Raw genomic sequence first — 18,371 nt, forward strand, 5'->3', positions numbered from 1 at the left:
AGGAAAATGGTGAGTAAGTCACCTCAGATCCCAGCAAAATGCTAACACAAAGCAGGTTTCAGTACATATGTCAAAATTAACAGTATTCTATTTAGTGGAGATGATAGGCAAGTCAATAGATAACTAAAATACATCAATTCAACACTAAGCATTAATATGCACTACTGTACATTGTAGTGGATTGTGTGTCCCCCAAAAAAGATATATTCAATTCCTTACTCCTAGTACCTGTGAATCTGACATTATTGGGAAATATGGTCCTTGTATATGTAATGAAGTTAAGATGAGGTAAGACAGCTATAGGCTGGGTGCCAAATCCAATAAACTGGTGGCTTTATAAAAAACAAATAGAGGGAGATTTGGATGCAGGGACTTACAGGACACACACAGGGAAGACAAAGACAGACTAATGCAATTGCAAGCCATGGAATTCCTGGGGCCACCAGAAACTGGAAGCGGAAAGGAAGCATTTTCCCTAGGGTCTTCAGAGGGAGGAGAGCCCTTTTAAATCCTTGATTTTAGACGTCTGGATTCTAGAACCATGAGAGAATAGATTTCTGCTGTTTAAGCCATGAAGTTTCTGGAACTTTGTTACAGAAGCCTGAGGAAACTAAGAACAATATCATGGATATTTATGCTGTGTAGGCATAAAGGTGTCACATTCATTTTCTCTTTTCATCTTTATAACAACTCCCTAAGTTAAGTATAAGTTTTGATAGATGAAGAAACTGTGGCCTAAAGTGATTTAGTACTTCTGATAAAGTGAACAGCTTATGAGTAACTTAGAGTTCAACTGAAAATTTAAATAACATTTTAAAATTCTATGAAGACATGTGAACATATATGCCAAATCTGGAGGTAATATGTTATTGTGGGAAAGGAGAGAAAAGCATCCTTGGACTAGAGAAAGAATCTACAAAAGCGTGGAAATTGAAAATACCTGGCAATTTTGGTGAGCATTCATTCTAAGGATAGAGGTGAGGAAAGGGAATGAGCACTGAGGATGCTAAGACTAGTGCTGGTATCTTGGAGACCATGAGGTAGGGATGGGGTTAGTGATTCAGTTGGTGATGTGGGGTCAGATGTAACCAGAGTGTTAGGGATTGGAATGAGAATAGGATGGATCCCTTTTACTATCCAAACTAGTCAGAGGGAATTCCTCCTTTAGTCTGTCCTGAATTGCAAATCCTCATTCACCATGATTTCTCAGATCTCCAGGTAAAAAAAAGAAGCCATTTTTGTTCAAAGGCAATAGTGAGGAATCACAATGGTATCGGGTTCACCAGAAGGAGTTTCCTGGAACAGCTCATCAGTGTGTTCTAAGCCAATAAGCAATACAATGAAGGAGGGCTGTAACCACACTCCCTGCTTTGACACCTGCCTTCTCTACATAACAGTAACAGGGCCAGTTTGAGGTGTATGTTCTTCTCCTCCCAGCATCTTGATCAAACTTGTTGGTGTCTTTCTAGGAGATCCACCTTCATTAAAACACAGAAAGCAAAGTCCACTGTTGTGCTCAGAGAGCTCATATTCTAGTTGGGGAGACAAGCTCCATGTGTAGGACAGTGCATCAGAGTGTTCCTGAATACATGAGGCTCCCAGGGAGAAGTTCATGAGACCAAGCTTGCAGGGCTAGCTCCCAGAAAGGCATTGCCTCAACCAGGTAGAAAGCTGGTGGGCTCTCCCAGGAATGGAATTCCCTGAACCATACCCAGCAGTGCACGTTCAGGGCTCTTATAGTTGATATTTTTTCCTCATTCTCATTTTCATACACCCATATTCACATATGTGCCTCTTTCATACAGATACACACATTTATAAGCACAGAAACTTTTGTTTATCTCTCATTGTATGCTGAGGTGTGTAGAAGGAGTTAGTGCCAAGTGCCTTAGCTTCAATTTCAAGAGGATACCTGTGTGTGGGATGCGGGATGAGCGAAGAACAATGAAGGAGAATAGACAGAGTCTCAGCACTTTAGCCCCCAGCTTTGTCTCTGCTAAGAGATAAACTCTAGTTGCCATTTCAGAATGACCATGACCCAGATCTTTCCTAGCAGATGATGAAATGAAGACCGCATGTGCAGGATCTTGTTTTGCTTATTTGAGTGTGTTATGTACCTCAGAAAAGCCTATGTTCTTTTAATCCATCCCTGTGGGTACAGACCTATTTTTGGGTGGGACATTTGGTTGGGCTATTGCAATTGAGATGTCACCCAGTCCATTCAAGGTGGGTATTAATCCTTCACTGAGTTCTTTATAAAAGTATAAAAGGCAAGTAAAGCAAGAGAGCACAGAGAGAAATGCCCAGAGACATTTGGAGAGAGCCTTTGGAACCAGAACCAGGAGAGAAGGACGAGCAGTGGTCACCATGTGCCTTCCGACTCAACTGAGGAACCCCAAATGCCAGCAGCCTTTCCTCAGAGAAGGTATCTTCCTCTTGATGCCTTAATTTGGACCTTTTCATGGCCTTAGAACTCTAGATTTTTAACCTAATAAAACTCCACTGTAAAAGCCAACCCTTGTATGGTATACTGCATTCCAGCAGCTTTTGCAAATCAAAATCTTTTCATGGGAATATTAATAGAGAGTCTGGCCTGAGGTCACTTAAAAATCCTATTTGCTCTTCTGAGGCTGGAGTTTCCAAGACCAGAGGAGGAAAGAAAGGCACAAGGAGGTATGATGTCCAATTTTGCATATCACAACCTCCTATCCAACCCTGACCCCCCACCAACATGTGATGCTGGAGGCTCAGGCTATGGGTTCCAACTGTCTATGAGTCTATCTGAAGTGGGTCATCATGGAAGGTTTCTAGACTACTCTATTTTTTGGAAGCTTTCCATATGCCAGCCCCTCTATCCCCTGCAGGCCTTTGTATCACTGCAGTTATGTATATGTAAGAAAATGTGATTATTCTGTTACAATTGCAGATTAGGATAAAAGAAACCAAAGAATGTGAGTATTCCCCTTGAATTCATTTCTGAACTAGAAAGAAGAACAGAGACTGAATGTCAAAAAACAAACAAATAAAAATAAAAAAAAAGTTTTTTAAAAAAGCTTTTTAAGAAATCAGCTAGAGCATTTCAGAGACTAGTAAATAAAGGGCTGTAAACTGTGTAACTCTGAGGGGAAATTAACCTAGTAATCTATAGTAACTGTGTCCCTGTAGGTGAATAAAAAGTGTCCCAAGAAGAGATTAAAAATTGAATTTTGTGCAAATTTCTGCTTCTTGGATGTGCCAATTCCATTTTAAACCTTCTGCTTTGAAAGGCCCCTGAGGAGGGGATAGAGACACAATACTTTCCCATGAGATCTCCCCATTTGAACTGACTTCCTGACTAGAGTAGAAAGGTCTCAGTGGATGTGATAAACCAGATTTGCAACTGCAGTTGTCCTACTGCCAGAAAGTGAGCAGAAAGAGGTATATGATCACTGTGTCAGGAAGGGGTAGACAAGATATCTGGTAGGTCCACTAAGAGAAGAGTAAATGCTGCTCTGACAAAGATAAAAGATATGTCTAACATGGTAATATAGGTGCTGGACCACTTGGGTTGGTGGCTCAACTCACAATGAAACTTTCTTTTGAACCTATGTGTACTGTGCCACATGGGTAGGGAGACTCATTCATTCTTTAATACATTCAGTCACATTTCAGTGAACTCCTCACATGTCCTCTGTCTCACTACCCCTTAGCAACCATGGTTTTTTTATCCTCTCCTAACTGATCATGAGTTTTCTGAGGGCAGCCACCTAATCATTCTGATTACTCCATGCCCAACCTAGACAGTGGCCTGGAATAGGGTATCTTCTTAACAAGTACTTCTTGACTGAGCAAAGAAGTAATGATGAATGCTGTGCTCTAAAAGGCTCTCTGTGTATGCTTTAAAAATTTTAAATAAAATTCTCATAAATCTCTTACTTTCACAGGGCAGCTAAGAACACGAGCTATAAAAAGTATACAAGTTTCCCAGCTCACTGACAACAGCAAGGCTTCAAGCAACCGTGAAAGAATCTTATTCACACCTGAGGTGTCATTCCTTTCCTCAAGTTTCCCTGGAATTAGGCCTAGGATTGCAATAGACATAGCAGGGGTTGAGTGGAGCCCTACAGAGTCAGCGCACCTGAGCTCTAGTCCCAGTGTAGGATTTCCCTTGGAGTATGATTGTGGAAGTCTCTGTTCTCCCATGGACCAGCTCCTTTGTCACCATTTCATCATATCTCATCATAAAATAGCAGTGACTGACTAGACCATCCCGAGACACAAACAAACAAAAAATCTTTGCATACAAAAGCACTTGATCCTTAAATAGTGCATTCTGAAATCCCCTAGTCCTGAGGGCCAAAATTTATTAGCAAGTGGCTCTAAACACCTAGACTACTTCCCTCAAAAGCAGGAAGAATTTGCTAAGCACCTACTATAGATTAGACACATGTTGGGCTTGTGGTTGAAACTCAGCCCAACTTTGAACTCTGCTCACAATCTAGTCAGGAGACAAAGGCTTGAAAAATATCATAAATGCAGTAGGTGTGGACCAAGTAATACAATGGCTCAGTGCACAGTGTACTAATGGGGGAAGGCAGTTCTATTGGGGGACCGGGAAAGATATTGCTGATGAGGTGATGATTAATCTGTGTCTTTAATGGAGTAATTTTAATACACTAAACAATAAAATTGGGAAACACATTCGAAACTGAAGAATTAGCATTTTCAAAAACAATGAAGGACCAATCAGGAGGAATAGCAAAGTGAATATGGAGATAAATGAGACTGCAGGGCAAACTATGGGCACAGAAATCCCCTACTGTGTATTTTGACCAACCACAGAATCCTGGATAAACTCACAGAAGAGACAGAAGAGACTTGTCCTGTTGGTACTCTTAGAGGAAATTTGAGTTCAGGGGATACAGAGAAATCTCTGACAGGTAAATTTCCCCAGATCAAAAAAGCAAAATCTTTTAAACATCCTCAGGATGCTGTAAAGAATCAAATAGAGCACAATGAGAAGGATGGGCATAATTCTGACAGCATTACTGCTCTCTCCCTGTCCTCCCCTCCTTCCCTCCCTGTCCCCCTCCAATCTTTTTAATTTTTTCCAATTCATTTTAATTAAATGTACAAAATGAGGAGAGTGCTCAGACCTAACCACAGGCAAAATGAAGAATTAATTTTTTTTAGATGCAATTGAATCATGTGAAAAAAGGGGTACAAAGATTAATATAGCATTTATTGTGACTCACTTCCATTTGGAGATTGAATATTTATAATGTTTATCTTCATTCTAGAAATCTGGACCCATGATGTATAAGCACTGTCATCAGGTTAAACTGGATATGGCCCAATTTTATTTAGTTTAATTTAGGAACAATAGGTGTATTTATTAACATATGAGAAGTGCTTTCTTGTACAGATAATTTTCTAATCACTTGCTCTCACAATGCCTACCCTACTCAAAATAGTACATGCATTTAGACTTTTCAGTGGGTACTCCACCCCGCCCCCCACCCCACCAAATCGTTGTATTAGTCATGCCATGACACTATATTTGGGGCTCTCTCCCACTACCCACTTCATGCTTGGAAGCCTAGGGTGTGAGGAGTCTCAATTCTGGATCCTTTTTCTGCTCTGTGGTAGCAGCTATGCTGTGGCTGTTGTGAGAAGCATCACCCTTCTTTCACGTACTCTGCCTTCACTTCTGTGAACCCATATGTTTCTTCATGATCCTGTTGGCTTTCATTGTGGAGGATATATCCACCCAACTAAGATGAATATTTTATTGATTCAGCTACCATGCCTGCTTCTCCTCTACCAGGTCTGTTTCATTCATTCTTTCCCCAGTCAGGGGTCTCCATGTGTTCTGTGGGTATTAGATGTGGCCATCTGCTTCCCATCCCACCATGCAATCTTTCCCAATCATTAGCAGCCAAGCTGGGAATAGCTGCAAACACAAGGGCTGCTGTGCATGAGCTCCCTTTGCTCCATGTTCTCCTGACCACCCTTCTGCCCCAACCACATCATCTCCCAGATTTACTGTGAACACTGTGAACAAGCATCCATGCTGAGACTGGTGTGTGCTGACACAAAATGATATGTATGGTCTCTTGTGGCATTTTCAGTTGTACATTTTGATATATTTTTGCTTATTACATCATATGTTCTTATGCTGCAGCTGTGCTGGAGCTATAATATGCAGAAACCCTGCTTGAGGCATTTGGCACATAACCTCTCATATCTGTGTCATCCTGTCCCTCTACATCTCAGTGCTCTAGTCCTTCTCCTATTGCTTTGCCCACCATATCCCCAGAGTTATTCCTATCACACTCCTTAGTGACTACCAACAGGTTCAAATGTTCAAGACTTTCATTTGTGGGAAAAAGACTAGGCATTACCAGGAAAGTCTTGCAGAGAATTTTCATGGAAAATTCCATGTTATAACATCACCAAGTTGATTTTCTGCATTCCTGTCAGGCAAAGCCAAAGAGGTAAAAGTAACCAAATTCATGTCAACTCTCAATTGATACAGAAATTTTATGAAATTATCTAGGTGGATAAATGCTCAGGATGCCAACTCTTGAAGGACAACATCAGCAGCACCTCTCCCTAAATATATAGCTAAGGGTTGGTGAGGGAACAGAAGTGGGGCAAAAGGTGGTATTTGGGCCCTTTGAAATTGCTTCCTCTGTAAGTGAAAATTTTCCTCCCAATGAAACATTTCTATTGTTATATAATTTGTGTTTTCCTTTAGTTTGTATCTGTCTTTGTAAGGGGGTATGTGTGTACGTGTTTTGGATGCACCTATGCTTATGAAGTATAGCCATGTTAGTGACTGTGTGTTAATACATCCATCTTCAGAATAGAGTTATTCTTCTCTCTTATTCTTGTTGTTTAATAAAAAAAAATTAGGCTAGACAGGCAAAAGTGGCAAGTGTAAAATACTTGTCAACTCTAAACAGCCAGACTACTGTGATTTTATTAATAATCAAATGAAATAATCAAATGCAATTTTTGTCACTCCCTTTTCTCATATTCAGTGTCCTCCCTTCCTAAGTGCCCAGGTCATATACCTCAAGAAAAACAAATTACAGAGTCATCCCAGTCAAGATCAAATTTGGAGCAAACCAGTTTAGTGATGATGTAATACAAGATAATTTCAATAGAAGAGAAACAAAATGGAGCACATGTTTGTAAAGAAATGAATAAAGAATGATTGGGCTTTCATATGGAATGAACCTATATATAACCCAGGGTTAAAGAATTTTCTAAATGGTCAAATTATCCTAGAAAAAATCCCAATTGTATCAGTGATTATTTCCATCTACAATGAAGGAGCACATTAGCTTATTGGCACATGATGCGCTATTTTTTTTTTTTCCTTGAATAGTATACACTGGGGCAAAGGATCAGAAAAATCTCACAGCATAAGTAAGGGTTCATTTAAAAACAATTTTTTGGCAACATACTTCGTTCCAGATGGGCACCAAAGATAGAATGCATATTAGCCATTTTCTTCCCTCAGGGAACATATATTCTAGTGGACAAACCATCAGACAAAGTGTTAATCTGTAATATACTCTAACATATGCAGCAGTGGTTAATAATAACAATAACCACGCTTATATTGCACTGATATAGGCACTGTTCTAATGGTTATACATACATTAATTCATTTCAATTTCTCTTTGTCTATTCTATGAACAGTGCTCTGCTCTCCATTATACAGATTAGATGAGGAATCTGGGGCACAGAGAGATGAACTAATTTGCCCAAGGTTACACTGATATTAAATGAAATTCAGGATTCAAACTCAGGCAATAGAGCTCAGAATTCACCACACTATGCTTTTCTGACAATCCAAAGATTGCCTAAACAGTTGGATAGAGTAATTGCTGGGTAAACAGGGAGCAGGCTATGGGTAGAATCTAGGCTGGGCAGGGCTCTGTTTGTGTCCCCTACTGAGGTGCAGGAATGCTTTGGGGACAGTTATCTTGGGACAACCTAAAGCTGCAACTCAGAATTGGGGGATTGGATGCAGTAAAGGAGACCTGGAGGCTAATGTTTTTGGATAAAACTCAATTCATTTTTCAACATTTTGTGTCTTGCACGTGCTAAGAATTATAGTCATAAATGGAGAAGCCTACCTTTGAGAAACTCCCAGTCCAGCAGAAGATATAAGACAAGAGAACAAACTGCAAAAATAAGGGGCAAAATCTTTAAATGTCACAGGACAAGAACAATTTGTTAGGAGAGTATTTAAAAAGTTAGTGATCCAAGAGACTCATCTAAAGATCAGAGAAATGAAGCAGCTGCTTTGAACTGGATGTGGGTAGAGAGTGGAGGGTTAGGGAGGGGAAAAAAAGTTAAGAATCCAATTACTATACAGGGAATCAAGGTCCAAGCAGAACTAAGTTATCAAAACTCTCTTGAATGCTGGGTTGTTGAGTCCTACTCTAGGAAGAGAATTTGTCCCAGAACCTCTATAATGGTAGGGTCCGTGGGTGATGATCAATAGTCCTAGAGGAATACAAGGGGTTAATCCAAAGAGTGAGGTGAGCTTCTTGGGTAGGGATTTGTATTTCTCACCTTTGTATCTCCAATGTACCTCATAGCTACACTTAACAAACTTACTCGACTGTATTGCAAGTATTTATACCCACTTCTACCTTCTATAGATTTTAAAAGGGTGAATTGATGATAAACTCCCTTTATCCTTGTCTGTCCAGAATATCCATTTTCTTTCAAAATTATTAAGATTTAATATAGTATATAAGACTGCAGTACTGTAGCCAGCCAGAGAGAAAATTCTGGTTCTGTATATCTATGCTGTGAAAACCTGATCTCTGTGAGCTTTGGTTTCTTGACCTATAAAATGATGATGTTGGTGTCTAGATTATTGGGCTGTTGTAAAGAATAAATAATTGTATGGTTTAAAAACCCTTAGAACACAACCTGGCTTTTAATGACTATTCAACATGTCTCAACTCTTCACTGGGGAGACTAAAACTAATATTCTCTTGAGGGACATTTTTTTCTCTCTTTTAGGCTTTACTTTTGTCTGTGATATTTTGGAATTCCACCATTTTCTTAATATATACTTTTTGTTTGTCAGTTTGTCATTTATGTTTTTTTCTTTCTGAGTAGAATTCCATCATCTAAATGTAGCAAAATTTGTTTGGCTATTTTCTTATCGACAGATATTTGGTTTCTTTCCACATATGGGCTGCTATGAATACAATGGCTATGATCATTCTTGAACATTTTTGTTGGAATATGTAATAATATTCATTTTATTATAGGAATGCAGCAGCTAGAAGTGGAATCTATTGGTCAAAGGTATGCTTCCTTTTATGAGAAAATGCCAAGTGATTCCTGAAGTGGCCGTCCTATTTATGTTTCCAACAACAAGGCATGATGTCTCCAAATGCCCCACATTCTTGTCAACACTCAGTATTGTCAGCATCTTTAATTTAGCTCCTCTAGAGTGTTTGTATTGTTATCCTCTTATGGTTTGAATTCTCATTTCCCTAATTATTAATAATGTTGAGTGTCTTTTCATATGTTTATTGAACATTTGGCTCCTGTTTTTTGTGAAGTGCCTGTTTAAGTCATTTGCTTACAGTTTTAATGAGTGGTTTGCATTTCTAATAATGATTTTGGAAATTTCTTTGTCAGCTATATGCATTATGGATATTTTCTCCCTCTGTGGATTGCTTTCTCTTTTCTATGGTATCTTTTAAAGTATTTTTTATACATAGTTCAATCGTTGATTTTTGTCTTATAGTTAATGCCTTTTGTTTCATATCTAAAATATTGTTGCTTTCTGCTAGTTCATGCACATATAATTCTCCTTTTCCTTTAGAGCATTATAGTTTTAGCTTTTAAATTTTGGTGTAAGTTCCATCTCAGATAAAGTTTTTACACTAGGTAGGGGCTGAATTTCATTCTGATTTTCATATAAATATCCACTTTTTCTGTCACCTTAAAAACAATTTTTCTCTCACTGAATATTAGATGTTTCTATTGAAAATCAATTAATTATATATGTTTGGTTCTATTTTTGATTTCTCTCTTGTTTTTCAATAATGCATTTCTCTATACTTACATTAATACAAGACCAGTCCCAAATATGTGGGAAACAGGGAAAATAAGTTTTGAAAGGTCCCTGTCTAGATTAAACAACTTAATTAAAAATATATTTAAAAATTCATGGGTCTGTGTGAGGAATGGTTATTTACAGATGAAGACTTAGAATAACGGATAGATGTTGCACTGGTTTGGATGTATTACATCCCCCCAAATGCCATTATCTTTGATGCAGTCTTGTGTGGGCAGGAAACATATTCGTGCTGATTGGGTTGAAGACTTTTGATTGGATGTTTCTGTGGAGATGTGATCACTCAACTGTGGGTGAGATCTTTCATTGGATAATTTCCATAGAGGTGTGGCCCCACCCATTCAGCATGGGCCTTGATTAGTTTTACTAGAGCAGTATGTAAGCTCAGACTGAAGGAGTGAACTTGCTACAGCCAAGAGGGACACTTTGAAGAATGCACAGGAGCTGAGAGAGGAGCTGCAACTTACAGGGACATTTTGGAGATGGCCTTTGAAAGCAGACTTTTGCTCTAGGGAAGTTAAGTGAGAACACCCCAAGAGCAACTGAGAGTGACATTTTGAAGAGAAGCTGCAACCTAGAGAATAATGTCCTGGGAGAAAGCTATTTTGAAACCAGAACTCCAGAGCAGAAGCCAGCTATGTGTCTTCCCAGCTAACAGAAGTTTTCTGGACACCAATGGCCATCTGCCAGTGAAGGTACCTGATTGTTAATGCATTACCTTGGACACTTTATGGCCTTAAGATTGTAACTGTGTAACCAAATAAACCCCCTTTTATAAAAGCCAATCCCTTTCTGGTGTTTTGCCTTCCAGCAGCATTAGCAAACTAGAAGAGATGTTTATCCCATCACATGAATATCCTTGACTGTAACTTCTGGGCCTTCATTACAATGTTGGCCTCAGCAAGGCTCTCTCTGCAATCCTCTGGCCCTTGGCTCTGTCCAAGAAGAGCATGGACATGAAATTTCCCCTGTGACCAGATCTGATTTCCTTAGTTGATTGTTGTAAAGAGGAAGTGCAGAGAAACCTATGATTAGCTGACTGAGAAGAAATGAAACAGGAAAAACCCTATCTTGCATTTCCACAGCTGAAATGTAGGTGGTTTTTTTTTGTTGCTCAGATGTGGCCTCTCTTTCAGCTAACTCTGCAAATATATTCACTGCCCTCCCCACTATGTGGGACATGACTCCCAGGGTTGTAAAACTCCCTGGCAACATGGGACATGACTCCCAGGAATGACCCTGGCCCTGCAATTGTAGGACTGTGAATGCCTTCTTGATGAAAAGGGGGGAAAGAAAGGAAACAAAATAAAGTTTCAGTGGCTAAGAGATTTCAAATAGGGTCAAGAGGTCATTCTGAAGGTTATTCTTATGTATTATATATATATTCCTTTTAGTGTCTAGGGCATTAGAATAGTTGGAAGAAAATACCTGAATCTGTTGAACTGTAATTCAGTAAACTTGATTCTTGATGATGATGAACTATATAGCTTTTACTATGTGACTATGTAATTTTAAAACCTTGTGATGGACATTTCCTTTATCCAGTATATGGGCAGATGTGTAATAAAATAAAGACTATATATATACATACACACACACACACACATATGCATACACATATATATACACACATATGTATACACATACACACACACATACACATATATATATACACATATATACATATATAAATTATAGGGGGTGATTGGGATATGGGATGTTTGGGGTTTTCTTTTTTCTTTTTCTTTTTGATTTCAGAGTAATGAAAATATTCTAAAATTCATGGTTGTGATGAATGTACAACTATGTGATGATACTGAGACACTGATTGTATACTTTGGATGGATTATATGTTATGTGAATATATCTCAATAAAACTACATTTTAAAAAATGGAGGTGATTTTATCTTCAAAATCATTGTTGGAAATTCTGGTTCACTTCCTAAGGAGGTAGAGAAAGTCATAAAATATCTTTACCATAGCTTAGGGAAAGAGTCCAAACTATACTTAACTAAAGAAGTCAGTTTTTATAGTTTTTTCTCATCACATGCCTACACAATAAGAGAGAGGAAAATATAAAACAATTTCTGGGATATTTTGAAAGCCCAGGTGAGTCTGGGTATATGAACTTGCAGCAGCACTAATCAGAGAGTTTGCATTATTGTTTCTAGCAGTTGCTCAGTGGTACAAGGGTAGCTGCAGACAAGGGTTGCTTTGAAAGGTAGCTTCAATGGAAAGATAGTTGTTGAGGTTATTGACATCAATGAGGTTGAAATGAGTGAGATGCTGAAGAATTCAGAGCCTGAACAGCTCTGAGCTGTCACACTGTCCAGGCCACAATTGAGGTGCCGGCTTAGGTACTTTCGAGAAAAGTTCAACAGATGTCAGGATATATGGTACCAGATGTCAGGATACATGGTAAAATGGAATTTTCACAGGACTCTCAAGTCAATATCCTCAACAACCTTTTCTTCAATCAAAACTTCCTTTCCAAACATCCTTTACTGCCCCTGTCCTTCCAAACTACAAAAAGTAACTTCCAATTGGTTTGGCTGCAAGTTAATGTAATTGACCTAAACTGGTCTCAACAAAGTACAGAAGTCTTTGTACCTTCTAGCAGATACTGGAATTCAGAGCAAGACTGTGAGTCATTTTCCCAAGTCCTCAATGCCTACTGTAGATTTACCAGCTTTTGAGAGACACAAATTAAGAGGAGTCTATAGGAGGGTCAGTGAGGAAAAGACTGACTTTCCTACTTCAAGGATTCAGCAGGACTCCTTGAAAAGCTTAAAAAGTGGTTTGTTTGGCCTGACAAGCAACTTCCACAAGACCCTGGATTTCATACCTTCTTAGGGGACAACTTGACATTTGGGACTCTGGAGGAGACAGAGAGAGATGGGTATATTTAGACATTCCACTAGAAGTCATTTTTGGTTTGGGGAAAAAAGACTACTTGAAAAAATAGTAAATGATACTTTGTTCTGATTCCAGTATACTGAGCACTACATATACCACAGTTAAAAGAAAAAAAATGGACACAGAAATACTTTGTGTGTCAGTTTGAATGTATTATGTCCCCCCAAATACCATTATCTTTGATGCAATCATGTGTGGGCAGATTTATTAGTGTTGATTAGATTGTAATTCTTTGATTGAGTGTTTCCATGGAGATGTGACACACTCAAGTGTAGGTGATAACTCTGATTGGATAATTTCCATAAAGGTGTGGCCCCACCCATTCAGCATGGGCCTTGATTAGTTCACTGGGGCCCTATAAAAGCTCAGACAGGAGTGAGCTTGCTACAGCCAAGAGGGACACTTTGAAGAACGCACAAGAGCTAAGAGTGGAGCTGCGACTTACAGAGACATTTTAGAGATGGCCTTTGAAAGCAGACTTTTGCTCCAGAGAATCTAAGTGAGGACAAATACCCCATGAGCAACTGAGAGTGACATTTTTGAGGATCTGCAGCCTAGAGAGGAACATCCTGGGAGAAAGCCATTTTGAAACCAGAAATCTGGAGCAGATGCCAACCATGTGCCTTCTCAGCTAACAGAGGTTTTCCGGACACCATTGGCCATCCTCCAGTGAAGGTACCCAATTGTTGATGACTTACCTTGGACTCCTTATGGCCTTAAGACTGTAACTGTGTAACCAAGTAAACCCCCTTTATAAAAGCCAATCCATTTCTGGTGTTTTGCAAAAAGGCAACATTAGCAAACCAGAACAGATTTTGGTACCAGAGAAATGGGGTGTTTCTGAGTTTGCAAATACCAAATGTTGGAAAGGCTTTTTAAATGGATAAGGGGAAGATTCTGGAAGAATTGTGAGGAACTTGATAGAAAAGGCCTAGACTGCTTTGAAGTGACTGTTGCTAGAAATATGGATTCTAAAGATACTTCTGATGAAGTCTTGAACAGAAATAATGAACGTGTTCTTGCAAACTGGAAGAAACGTGATCCTTGTTTTAAAGCAGCAGAGAATTTGACAAAATTGAATCCTGCTGTTAGATGGAAGGAAGAATTTGAGAGGGGCAAGCTGGGATACTTGGCTGATGAGATTTCAAAACTAAAAGCTGTAGTATAGCATGGCTTCTCCTTGCAGCTTATAGTAAAATGCAAAAAGAAAGGGATAAGCTGAGAAATGAACTCTTGGTTTCTAAGAAACCAGAAATTGATGGCCTGAAAAACTCTGGGCTTCCAGGGGCTGGAACTCCAGAAGCTATAGCCCCACATGAGGACTTAACCAAACATGGAACCTGACCACCATTTCAGTACAAGCCGAGAATGGAGATGGTGTTATCCAGAAAGGATTTGTAGAAACTCCTGTTGTCTGATGATTTTGACCTCTGTGTACTTCACGCCAAGCCAGCAAGAATTTTTGCAAGATCTATTTAGACAGAGACACTGCCAGTCTGGACTGGAGAAAGGACAAATTGAAGGAAATATTTCTTAAAAGACAGAGCCATTAAGATTGAGGTCTGGAGTCAAGAAATCTCAAGCCGGGAGAACAGAGCAGCCCACAGATGTTGAAAGGGTGAGTTCACCCTGAGGTCAAGTGCAGGCATTCTGCCTCAATGCTCAGGAAGAGTGTTGCCACCCTAGGCCTCAGAGAGGGTAGAGCACATTCCTGGGGGATTGGGGAGAGTCTGGCCACCACCCCACTGTTCTGAAGGGGTTTAGCATGTGCCCCAGAGATGGAACAGAATCTGGGTGCTGCCCCAATGTTTGAGGAGGGTGGGGCCAAACAGGTAGTCTCCCCAATGTGTGGATATGCTGGAGCACTCACCCCATCATTTGGAGAAAAAAGGGCTGCTGCATGAGCCTTTGGAAATTATTGGACTATGACTCTCTCAAATCCCAAGGATAAAACTTCATTCTATAAATGACTCTCAGACTTTGAAATCTAATGAAGTTTGCCCTACAGGTTTTAGGAACTGTTTGGGTCCTGTTAACCCTGTTTTCCTTTCAATTTCTCCTTATGGCAATGGGAATGTTTATCCTATGACTGTTCCTCCTTTGTATATTGGAAGCACATAACTTGTTCTGAGTTTCACAGATCCACAGCTAAAGGAGAATTATGCCTTAGGACCAACTAAACCTGTAACTGATTTTGATGGGATCTTGTACTCAATTATTGTTAGTGAAATGATTTAAGTTTCTGTGATACTGTGTTGGGATGAACGTGTTTTGTATATGGAAAGATCATGTCATTTTGGGGTTCAGGTGGTGGAATGTGCCAGTTTGACTATATTATGTCCCCCATAATGCCATTATCTTTGATGTAATCTTGTGTGGGCAAAAGTATTAGTGTTGATCAGATTGTAATTCTTTGAGTGTTTCAATGGAGATGTGACCCACCCAAATGTAGGTGATAACTCTGATTGGATAATTTCCATGAATGTGTGGCCCCACCCATTCAGCATGGTCCTTGAATAGTTCACTGGGGCCCTATAAAAGATAAGACAGAAGGAGTGAGCTTGCTACAGCCAAGAGTGACACTTTGAAGAACACACAGGAGCTGAGAGTGGAGCTGCAACTTTACAGAGACATTTTGGAGATGGCCTTTGAAAGCAGACTTTTGCTCTTGAGAAGGTAAGAAAGGACAAACTCCCCAAGAGCAACTAAGAGTGACATTTTTGAGGTGCTGTAGCTTAGAGAGGAACATCCTGGGAGAAAGCCATTTTGAAACCAGAACTCTGGAGCAGATGCCAGCCAAAAGAGGTTTTCCAGATGCCATTGGTCAACCTCCAGTGAAGGTAACTGATTGTTGATGACTTATCTTGGACATTTTATGGCCTTAATACTGTAATTTTGTAACCAAATAACCCCCCTTTATAAAAGCCAATCCATTTCTGGTGTTTTTCGAAAATGCAGCATTAGCAAACCAGAACACCTTGTAACTGAAAATAAACCCTTAATTTCAATGTCAGCCTGACCAAGAAAATAATAAAGTCTTGAATATTCCCTCTAAACCTGAAACCCCTAGAAAGAAATTGTATCCCTGACTGTTACGCTGATGTGTGAATGTGAAATTCACCTTTGTGAATATGAAAACCATGATCTACCATGGACAGATTCATGCAATCCTGGTAAACTTGGTAGATTTTGATGTTAATTTTTTTCCTTTAAACGCAAGTTGGGTTTTGTATTTTTTGAGGCATAGCCTCTCAAGTGTGACTGATTTTCATTTGTTGCAAATACATCTTTTCCTGTTGTTTTGAAATGTTCTTTTTCAAATCTTACTTTGCCTCATACACTGGGGATTGTGGAGAGAAAATAAGTAACACAACATAGCAGGGTCCTATATAGGAATTGAGAGAGAGGAAAGAGGAAGCTCTGAGTAGGCTCTGACTGTTCAGACTGAGTGAAAAGGGCCTTCCAGACTCAGAGTTTGAAAAATGACTTTGGCAGGACCACCTTCTGGAAGTCCTTTTCTCACTCCAGATACTCACCCACCAGAAGTGGGGGCTGTCAGAGCCAGCACCACCTCAGTACACACTGAGGCACGAGTAGGTTATCAACATCCCCATCAGACCCACACTCCTTGTATATACACGCTCACCTGTACAAGCACCGATATATATTCTCACACTATCAGCTATATAAGAAAGCATACAAGTCCTCAAGCACTTGCACTCACAGAACCATGATATTACACTAAGTGTTCCTACTCTAATGCAAATGATTATTCATATTTGTAAGTATGCACACACTTATACACACATACACACCCACTCCCAATCAAGCCCAGACCCTTACACACATACAGAACATATACACACACTTTTGACACAACACACTTTCACATTGTACAAAATATACCTTCAATTGTAATTGCACATAGCCTGAATGACAAAATAATCATATACACAGATAAATTCACACACCTGAAATGACCCAAAGCACAGATTCTCACCTATGTATTCAAATTTGCCTGTCTTTGCTTTGGGTATGCAGAGAAGAGAGGAAAGTTAGGGGTTAATGCTTCCAGCTTTAGTCTGCAGTCTCAGAGGAGAGCTGTGTCATTGTGAGGTAGTGGGTCTCTGGGGAGGGAGGGGACTAATGCTTGGGAGAAGGGAAGGGTCAAATTCAGTCCTTTAAATATGCCCCATGTCTCTGTCAAAGGCTGAATTCCAGGAGCCTTTGAGAGCCTCTTACATGCCTAGGTTGGTCAAAGACAGAACAGAAGTTACAGGTAAGTGTTTCCCTGTGTCCCAGACATCTCTGCCCTTGCTGTAGAGCAGCAGGACTCTGAGAGGCTGCAAGAAGCCAAAAGGGAAGGGAATGCACTCTGCAGAATGGCACAACTCATCAGGGGCTTCAGGACTGGAGATCCTTGGACTTGAGCTTCAGTATGAGAGGAAGATTCACTGTTCCCACTGTGCCCTGCTAGGAGACCTAGAAAGGGGAGAAGCCAGCCTCCCTACATCACCCCTGAGCAAAAGAGCTGGAATCTGAACACTTCCCTGCTCCATCATTATTCCTCTGTGCCTTAGTGTTAAGTATCCCAAAGGGAGAGACCAGAAACTAAGTTTCTCAGAAGTTATCCCTTAGCAAGATCTCAGTCCATTTGATCATTTATCCTTTCTCTGAATTGAACAATATGGCTGAACTGATAGACAGAACTATCTCCACATGATGGATGAAATAATCAAAGCCAAGCAGAGCCAGTGAGTACCATTGCTGGATTCAAACTCAAGGCTCACAGATCAAAACTGAGCTCCACTCACTGTGAGAACATAGTTCTTGTAACCACGTTTCATGTACAAACACTATAGTGATTTCCCACAAGTCACATTTTATTTTGAGGTACAGAAAAATAGATCTGAACTTCAATGTGTGGTAACTCTACCCGAAATATTTTAAAAGGATATTATAAAATTTCATCTCTCAGTATTCACCATACTTACAAGAGTTCTGGTCAGTGAAAAAATCAAAGAACGTATTTCGTACCAGGCAGGGGGAGGAAGCAATATGTTTGGCCACAAGGGAGGTTACCCTGTTCTTTCATTTACTATTCTGTGGGGAATATACAATCCCATAACTCAACCCAAAAGCAAGCTGATAACCTGTTCTTTCCCCCAGTAAGGCTGCAGAAAACCTCACACTGGACATAAATGGTTGAAAACAGGCTCACACCTGGCACACCCCCATGTGATTGGTATCCTCATCTCTTCTCATCCCTGTTGAGTTCCTATGGCTGTGAGGGGAAAGAGACCACAGGATTTTTAAGACTGAGGTCACCAGCTTTCATTGGCAACAGGTG

This window comes from Choloepus didactylus, chromosome 6 (assembly GCF_015220235.1).
Source record: "Choloepus didactylus isolate mChoDid1 chromosome 6, mChoDid1.pri, whole genome shotgun sequence".
Taxonomy (NCBI): Eukaryota; Metazoa; Chordata; class Mammalia; order Pilosa; family Megalonychidae; genus Choloepus; species Choloepus didactylus.